At 48.5% G+C, this 8,416-nt stretch overlaps 1 protein-coding gene across 1 annotated transcript in view; it reads right to left on the minus strand.

The window, feature by feature from the left end:
- Nucleotides 1-595, minus strand: part of LOC142584845 (uncharacterized) — a 267,498-nt gene extending 266,903 nt beyond the window's left edge. The window contains exon 1 of the mRNA XM_075695146.1: nucleotides 192-595. The gene's annotated coding sequence lies outside the window, so the exon portion shown is untranslated. The remainder of the gene's footprint in view (nucleotides 1-191) is intronic.
- Between the last annotated feature and the right edge of the window lie 7,821 nt (nucleotides 596-8,416).

Here is an 8,416-nt window from a genome sequence, read left to right on the forward strand (position 1 = left end):
AATGCCTCCACTCAGCCTCGCCCCAAACGCCGCAGCGGATATGGAAGTCCCCGTCGGTCGAAGAGCGACCGCGTTGCATGCTTCGCAGCGACGCATGCGTCGAAAGCGGAACAGCGCGAGCGCAGCGAACGAACCACGAGTTCGTCAACGTGAGCGCAGGTCAACAAAACAAGCTTGACGCTTCGCCTCACCTGGCTTACGGTTATAGCCGCAGCGGCGGTTCTCCGGTGCTCCGCAGCTGCTGCGTACAGCGGCAGCGATGGCCGCGGCTACAGCCTCGGCTCGCTCGGTGCTCGCTTGCTTGGAAACTCTGCGTATCCGGCGGTGTTCTTGTTCGCCTGAACTGGTTGATGTTGGGGTTCACACGGCGACGGGGCCGATTACGCCGGTGTTGACGGGTGTGTGTCTGTGTCGCAGGATGGCACTGCTGCGACGCGCACGAAATGCGGGCAGGGAGAGACCGCACAGAAGCAGCAGCGGAGCAGACCCACACGCACGCACGCACAACTCGACGCGTACTACACACGCAGCTCGAATTATTGGTCGCCGGCGCAGAGGCGCGTGCTCCGCTGCTCAGAGCCCGCCGCCGCGCTAAGGAAAGAGGGAGAGGGCGCGTCGCTGCAGGCGGCATCGTAAGCGACCGCGGCGCCACCGCTTCGAGCCGCGGTGTCGGCTCGAAGTTCGCACGCGGCAAAAACCACGAAGGCGAGTTCCGAGATCGGCGACGCTTCTCTTCTGCGTAGCGCCAGTAAAACATCGCGAAGTCATCGGAGTTGCCCCGTGGGCGGCGTGTTAGCGGATCACAGACAAGCCAAACGTTCCTGCAGCAAATGTCCCCTTCCGGCTGTCTGCAAGTTCAAAATATGATGTTCGGCTGAGAAATGTTCAAATGAGAGAGAAGAAATGAAAGGCGCCGAGGTGAACCACACACATCCGGTTTGCCACCGTGCACTGGGCAAGAATTTAAAGAGGCTAATACAGGGAAATAAAGGAAGAAAGAGAGCACCATACACAGGACGCAGCAAGTCTCAGAGACCTGTCGACTTTCAGGTGTACAATACTAAGGTTCCCCTTGTCTTCTGAGCCAACGACGCGCAAGGCCTTGTTCCGAGGGCCATCGCTTCTAAAGATAATAAATAATGTTTCTTTGGAAAATATTACAGAAGTACACGTAGTGTCCACACTCACCATTCTCTCATTTAGGCGCGCAATAAAAAGAAGAAAAGAAAGCGCACGGTTAAACATGGGTAAAATCCCTCTAACAACTCTATCGAGACATCCGTCCCTGAAATATGCTAAAATATGCATTGTTGTTATTGGCGTTCCAGTTACGACCTTACCGAAGGGCTAGAGGAAGGCTTTTGGGAACGCATTATCTGGAACGCCAATGTGTTTGGTAACGAATTTCAAGGGCGGGTAGGTCGAGAGTGCTGCTTGTCTCTGAAGTCTCGCTAAGCAGATATTATTTAACTACTGCTGGGCTTGAGTTTCGCAACTTCGACATATGTGTACCAGAGTGCAATATAAAGAAATTCAGGCAGTGCACCTTTCTTTAATTAGCTACGCAGGCGTTGCAGTTTGTCGTGCAAGTAATCTCCTCTTCTTTGGGTGATCCACCTCAACATGTCGAAATTCGCTAGCTCCACGCAGTATTTTAAAAACTCTGTTCGAGCGAAATGAAAAGTACGTGGTATATTTAGATTCGAGGAGGCAATCTTAAGAGGAAGCTTTGCTCGGGTACTCCTATCTAAATACATGCAAAAGGAGAATTCGTTTTTCTCGGCAACCACTGCACCAAATTTGACTAGGTTTGTTGCATTTGAATGGAAAGCTTCAAATCTAGTGGCTCTTGGTTTCGAATTTTCGATTTAGGTCATCTATCTTTTAATAAAAATTGGCAAAAATCGAAAATTTTCAAAAAACGATACTATCAAGTTTACAAGTCTGTAACTCAGCACCAAAAAATTATAGTACAATTCTCTGAATTTCATCTAATAGTGCATCTAAAGCAGGCAAAATTGATGCCACACATGAATCTCAAGAAATTTAGTAATATGCAAATACCGCTTTTGCAGAGCCATTGTAAACAACGTAACAAATTCACGTAAGATGTAAAATGACATATCGAATTTGTCCGCTCTCAGTGATCTAATGGATGCCGTTTACAGCACCGCGATATCGGTACTTGATGCAGAGCTATGAATTTGTAAATTTCGTGCTTCTATTTCTTTAATTTTGAATTTTTGAAAATTCTTGTAACAGAATTCAGGACCTAAATCGAAATTCCGCTTTCAACAGTCACTAGAATTTAGCTTTCTCTCTCAAATGCAACAAAGTTCATTAAAATTGGTCCAGAGGTTACCTCAGAAATAGGTTTTTGCGTTTTACATGTACTTGAATGGGCCGCGTTGGAGTTGGGCCCGAGCTAAAGCTTCCTCTTAAGCTGTGACATGAAATCATGGTTATTTCAACAAATGTCTTGGTTGCAAACATGACGGATCTACCGCCAACAAGTTGAAGGGGCCGAGAGCCATTTCTTCTGTCTTTAAGTGCAATGGAAAGCTTGCTGGTCAGAGTGTTCATTCCTGTAGTGCATAGTGGCGCTGAAAACACTATCAAACTTTTTTCAATCATCATTGTCTATATGCAATCGCGATCGTGATCGAAGTCGTACGCTGGAAACAATGATATAAGTGAGCTCAATAGCGGGTGCACGCCGGTATTGGCCTGAAGCGGTAGGATATGTAGTGCTGATACGCATCTATGTGTGGCACAATTAGTTGATTGAATTTTGTATCCTACATGTAGGTCACAGAATTCGGGGTACTCACTTGCAAACCGCGAGCATACAGAAGCGCTTACGTGCCTCCACGCATGCAATCAGCGTTGCTCACAGGAGCGCGCGAGACCTAACCCTCCGCGACGCCACCTATTCTGGTCGTGACCATCCCAGCAAGAATCGGGACCCTCCCTCCATATACAACGAGATCACAAAGCACATTCATCCAGGCCGCAGAATATACAGCACACCTCACAGTAAGCTCACCAGGCCTCAAGCCCTCACGTTCAGAATGCTTCAAACAAACACGTACCCCACGCAGAACAGACTACATCACTACATGCCTGACCTATACGAAACATCATATTGCGAAAATTGCCATAGCATACTAGACGTGCATCACTTGCTCTGGCCGTGTGGTCGGACCCACGCAAACAAGGATCAAGACTCCGCCAGGCTACAAGAAGCTTTACGCAGCACGGACCTGGCGGAGCAGCTCTGGGCCGTCCAGCGAGCCCACGATGCGGCCAAGGAGTTACAACTCCCGGCCCCAACGTGGGAGTAGCCCGCTCTATGGGACCTTGCGCCCCGTAGCTCGCAGGACCTTTCATTAAAGTTATTCCATCCATCCAGCTGTTCCAGTCGTTGCCGCAAACGCAACGCTGCTCGTCCACTCAAAAAAAAAAAAAAAAGCGTTTAGCTCGTAATACGCATACAATAAAGTGCGAAAGTTCAAGTAATATAAAGACTGCGAGTGTGGTGCACTTAATAACAGCCGACTTAAGTACAATGATTTGACTAAAAATATATCTCAAGCACTAAGGTTTCACTGGCACTTCGTGCCACGCACAGTTTTTCGGGACTTTCTGTGCGGATTCAAAATTAGAATTCCTACTTAAATGGTCCGATTCTATCACTATAAGTTATGAGTTTATTTCTTTCTTTCTTCTTCTTTTTTCATTTCCACCAACACTTCACAACACGTTCTGTGCAGTTGTCGGTACCTCTATGGATCGAAACGTACTGAACCGTCTCCGAAGGGTGAGCCAACGTTTCCATGCGTTATCGTAATGAAAGCAAACGCGTCATCATGGACGCGATATTTCTGTGTCGTTAGCCTAGTGACGCCAGTAGTGTTGCTCGCGGTGACGGCAAGCGGCAAAGAGAAAACAGACATTCTGCGCATGCGTTGCCGCTTCGGCGAGAAGCACAATCAATGCCCAAAACGCACAAAGCTAACACGGCCGGGTTGACACAACCACAGCGTTGGCAACGATAACTTATCGAGACGGCGTTCTCTCTTTGGAGAAGCTGCGGAATTGTACCCGCAAGTACCAGGGTACAGGGTACCCGCAAGTACCCAAGGTATTGCATCTTATTTTTTGTACTTTTCATCAACGCATTACGCAGCGCCGAAAAGACACGAGATATGAAATTAGGAAAGACGAAAGTATGATGTGGAAGAAAGCAAACGAAAGAGGGAAGAGTACCATCCATGCATATGAGAAATTAATCAGTGAGCAAGATTTCACTTACGAACTTCACTAGAACGAAAAATTCAGTTGAACGAAGTAACCTCTAATTCCACTCCCCCCAACGGACGTTATACATTGCACGTTACAAAGAAAATGTTCCCGTTGAACTATGGGTATGACGCAAGTGTCAGTACTGCGCGGCCTTTTCCCTGACACGGCAGCGCCTGCAAGGGCGAGTTCAGCCGGCCCAATTCACGAAGTCGCCCAGCGGTAACATTGTTGATAGACGCTAGATTTTGCACTGTTACGCCTTCCTTCAAAAAACTGTGCCAACTAGGGCTACAAATCGACAAGAAAGTGTAATCTGAAAGATCGAGTTTCCTCATTTCTGCATTGACGCAAGTGAGCTAAAAAAAATGTCATTTCATTTCGAATAGACAAAACTGGGCATTCATGCACTAACTCTGCAAAAAAACCAAGCTATGATACCACAATCAACGATTTCCTGCCAACGACACTTCGCGCGGCTGGACATATCAACCATGCGAAATTCTTTCTGACACAATCGCAGGAGCATTCGCGGGGGCAAATGAGCTAAGTAACATTCTGTAGCAGTAGAGCATACGTTCGCTCATTGACAGTGAGGCCGGCTGCACTGAAAACGCACTCGCCCGGCATTGGGTTTATCTCTCGACTGGCGCAAGATCTCGCAAGGTGGTGGTACGGACGAGCTGTATATAACCGCAGGCTAGGTGACTGTCTCCGACCCGTTTCGAAGGGGATGCCAGTGAACGATCGTCATCATCGATAACGAGGTTTATAGCGTTGCGCACTGTGCCCTCACCCGGCGTTCCAGCAATACACCGAGGCGACAGAGCGCGATGAACGGGCGATCGAGACAAGTGGAACAAGGAACAAGACAAGACAAGGCAAGGAGGAAGGAGCAAGGAACAAGACAAGGAACAGCGCCCTAGCAGATACCGGTCGCGTCGCTTCGCTGGCCCGTGGGGAACATCTTCATTACTATTACTTACGGTGTGCACTAGAAACACGGACAAAGAAGAGAGACGAAACACGGAGCGCTGACTCGTGACTAAAAGTTTATTGCATTCAAACAGCCGTGTAAATCGAAAAACTCGCACGTCGCCACTCACACGTCACTGTCGGCAACGGTGCCACACCGCGCCTCGACGGTGCGCGAGCAGAGACCGGCGGAAAAAAGTGGGGGAAAAAATAAAATGCTGGCGTTTGGCACCGCCGGGTTTCGCTTGCCGTTTTTGCAGCCCAGACATGCGCCACGGTGTGGTGAGCACACGGCTGCTGGCTCGGAGCGCTAACGCATGCGCGCACGATGCTCATGCCGGCGTACAGTGGGCTGCCCTGGCTCCGGCAGAGCCGGTATCGAGTGGGGCACGAAGGTGATTCATCTTGCCACGCACAGCGCGGAACGAGATGTACAACACCAGTTACGGCTCATACCCTACGTGAGGGTGACTTGGCTTCGACGCTTTTGCAGCTAAAGGTGCTAAAGGCGCTACGCGTGTCTGTACGTACCCCTTCTAACAATCCACCCGGGAGCCGCGCATGCGCGAATTAAGGAGGGGGCGCGAGCGCTCCTTCAGTGTCCTAACTGCTTTCGAAATAAAATTGGCTCTTGTAAAGCGTCCTTGCTGCAAAAAGGGGCTTAAGCTCACATTAGGCGGAAGAGCAGGTAAAAATTCAAACGCGCACATTCTAACTTGAGCACGAAAAGGTGGGATATATGCGTTGCCCCTACGTACTAACACCCTGCTGAGCCCACAAGAAAGCAATTCTCATGTATAAATTTCAGGCCCGCGAATAACATTGATAATGCTGTTACTGTGTATGTCATCTATGTTGACTGCAGTGCCCATGAAGCAACGATCGAAGTGGAACAATAAATAAATAAAGTAGTAAAGTGACGCAATTTCAATAAGATAATCGCGTCGAGAGCGATGAAACAGTACAATGATAAAAACGGTAATAGTTACATCGAATCAAGATGGGTTTGGAGTATACTTTCTTTCGCGAGAACAAAGCTTGTTGTTGTAGCAGAAAAAAAAAACACTTTTTACGAAACAAGAAAAGTCAGACAACGAACATTTAGAACTCCTTTTAGTTTTCTTTGCTATGGTAATTAAGAGCCAGCTTTCCCAACTTTTGATGCTTTGCAGAGTGCCCACGTGTGCTCGAAGATCTGCACCTATGCTCACCAGTGATCGGGCCCGCGCTCGGCCTGGGCCCGCGGCTTCAAGCCCGAACCCGACCCATTCGCGACGGCATCAGACGCGGACCCCGTCAAATATCGCTTTACCGAGCACCCGCCCCAGGCTTACGGTCCATTCCTGGGGCGGCTTGCACGAACATTTAATAACGAATATAATAACGAATTTACGAACACGTTCTTAAATGGTCCATAGACAATGCCTACTCCGCACGAGAACGCGTTCTTAAATTCGTTATTATTTTCGTTATTAAATGTTCGTGCAAGTCGCACCTTGTCCATGCGGTGCTCTAGTTCATGGTCTAATGGAGCGCATGGGGCTGCTGCGTTGATGGAACAGGGCTAGAAAACCAACCGTTGGACCAACTCGGGTCACTGGGTATGTGGAACTGGGTAAGTGCCGCTGTTCCACGAACTTCTTTGATGCCAACTTAGAGCCCTGGGTACGTGGAACTTGGCCTTGCACCGCTCTTCAGTGAACCTGACGCCAATTTTGGCCACTGGTTATTTGCGACTAGGTGTGTGCCATTCTTCAATGAATCCTTTTGAGACCAACCTGGGCAGCGGAGCATATGCCATTGCGTATGAGACGTACTTCCGTGACAAAAAAAAAATATCCTTTGAAATCTCTCCTGCGCTCGACTGAATCGAAGCCGCGCCATTCGCGGACTTCGCGACGGCACCGCCAGATGGCGTAGCGCGTGAAGTGGGAAGTGCGAGAGAGGACCCGCAGTTGCGTACACGTTTCGGCATTGTCACTATGGTGTGTCACTTAAATTGGTTATCGCACTAATCCCATTAACACCAATCATCTTGGTGAGATGGGTTCTGCCAGAATGTTCTGAGAATGGGTAGAACAGATATGTATATAAATAAAAAAAGAGCAACACGTGTAGAAATCAGCAGCGAAAATTCCCGGATGCCGCCGCTGTGTCGTTTCAGTGCGACAACAAAGTGGCCCGAGTGTCTGCGTGCCGACGACACACAGCTGTCGCCGATACGGCCGATCGGCGGACCTTCTGCACACTGTTGGTGTCGGTGCAGCATTTTTAAAAAGGGAACGACGCTCTCAAGGTCGATCCAAACAGGTCGCGAAGCTTCGGGCGGAAAGCGCTTCAGAAGAAATTATCACCGACATCTGCAAGGGTGGTTATGCGAGTAGCGAATTAAGAGCGACTTTGTTTGGAGGGAACAAACGTTGGGAAAGAAAGAAAAAGCGTTTTTTAATTAAAGCGAGACACAGTTAGATTCATTCCACGAAAGTAAGATTCCTTATCAATTTTATATACGCGTGACGAGTAAACCAAAGAAACTGAATTTTATTTTATCATTATCAATAAGTACCTTTTTTCAGCGCCCATCGTAAGAGGGCGCTGAATTGAGAGCGCTACATTGCTTGCAAAGCAATGTAGCTCTTGAAGTGTTCAGAAAGGCGCGCTCGTAAATTTCACCTGTTGCAATACTCCCCCCAAACGCCTTGTACTGACTGCTTTGCTTGTCGACGTATGTCTGAATTTGTGACGCGGGTAGCTTCATCGTTTCTCAGCCTGTTCAGTCAAAAGTAGTTAGTTACGACCGCCAGAGAATTGCTTACTTTAGCTGTTCTCGTGCGACTGCGCAGGCCGACGGGCTTGGCGTCCGACGATAGAACCGGCACTCTACACCTAAAGCTTTCATCGGCCTCCAAAGAGAGTATGTTCTGTTCAGGGGTGCGATTCCGACATCCGTACGGCTTATGTTTTCTTGCCCCGCTTTCCACGCTGAAAGCTCGAAACACCCAACAAGTCGAATGACGGAGCATTTGAATATACAGCTCTAATGGCAGACCACCAAAACAAATTTCGCGCCTTTGATAACAAAATGACGTCACTTCTGTGTTGAACGGAAATGGCATTGCTATAGTGAGAAACTCTATGG

This window comes from Dermacentor variabilis, chromosome 6 (genome assembly GCF_050947875.1).
Source record: "Dermacentor variabilis isolate Ectoservices chromosome 6, ASM5094787v1, whole genome shotgun sequence".
Taxonomy (NCBI): domain Eukaryota; kingdom Metazoa; phylum Arthropoda; class Arachnida; order Ixodida; family Ixodidae; genus Dermacentor; species Dermacentor variabilis.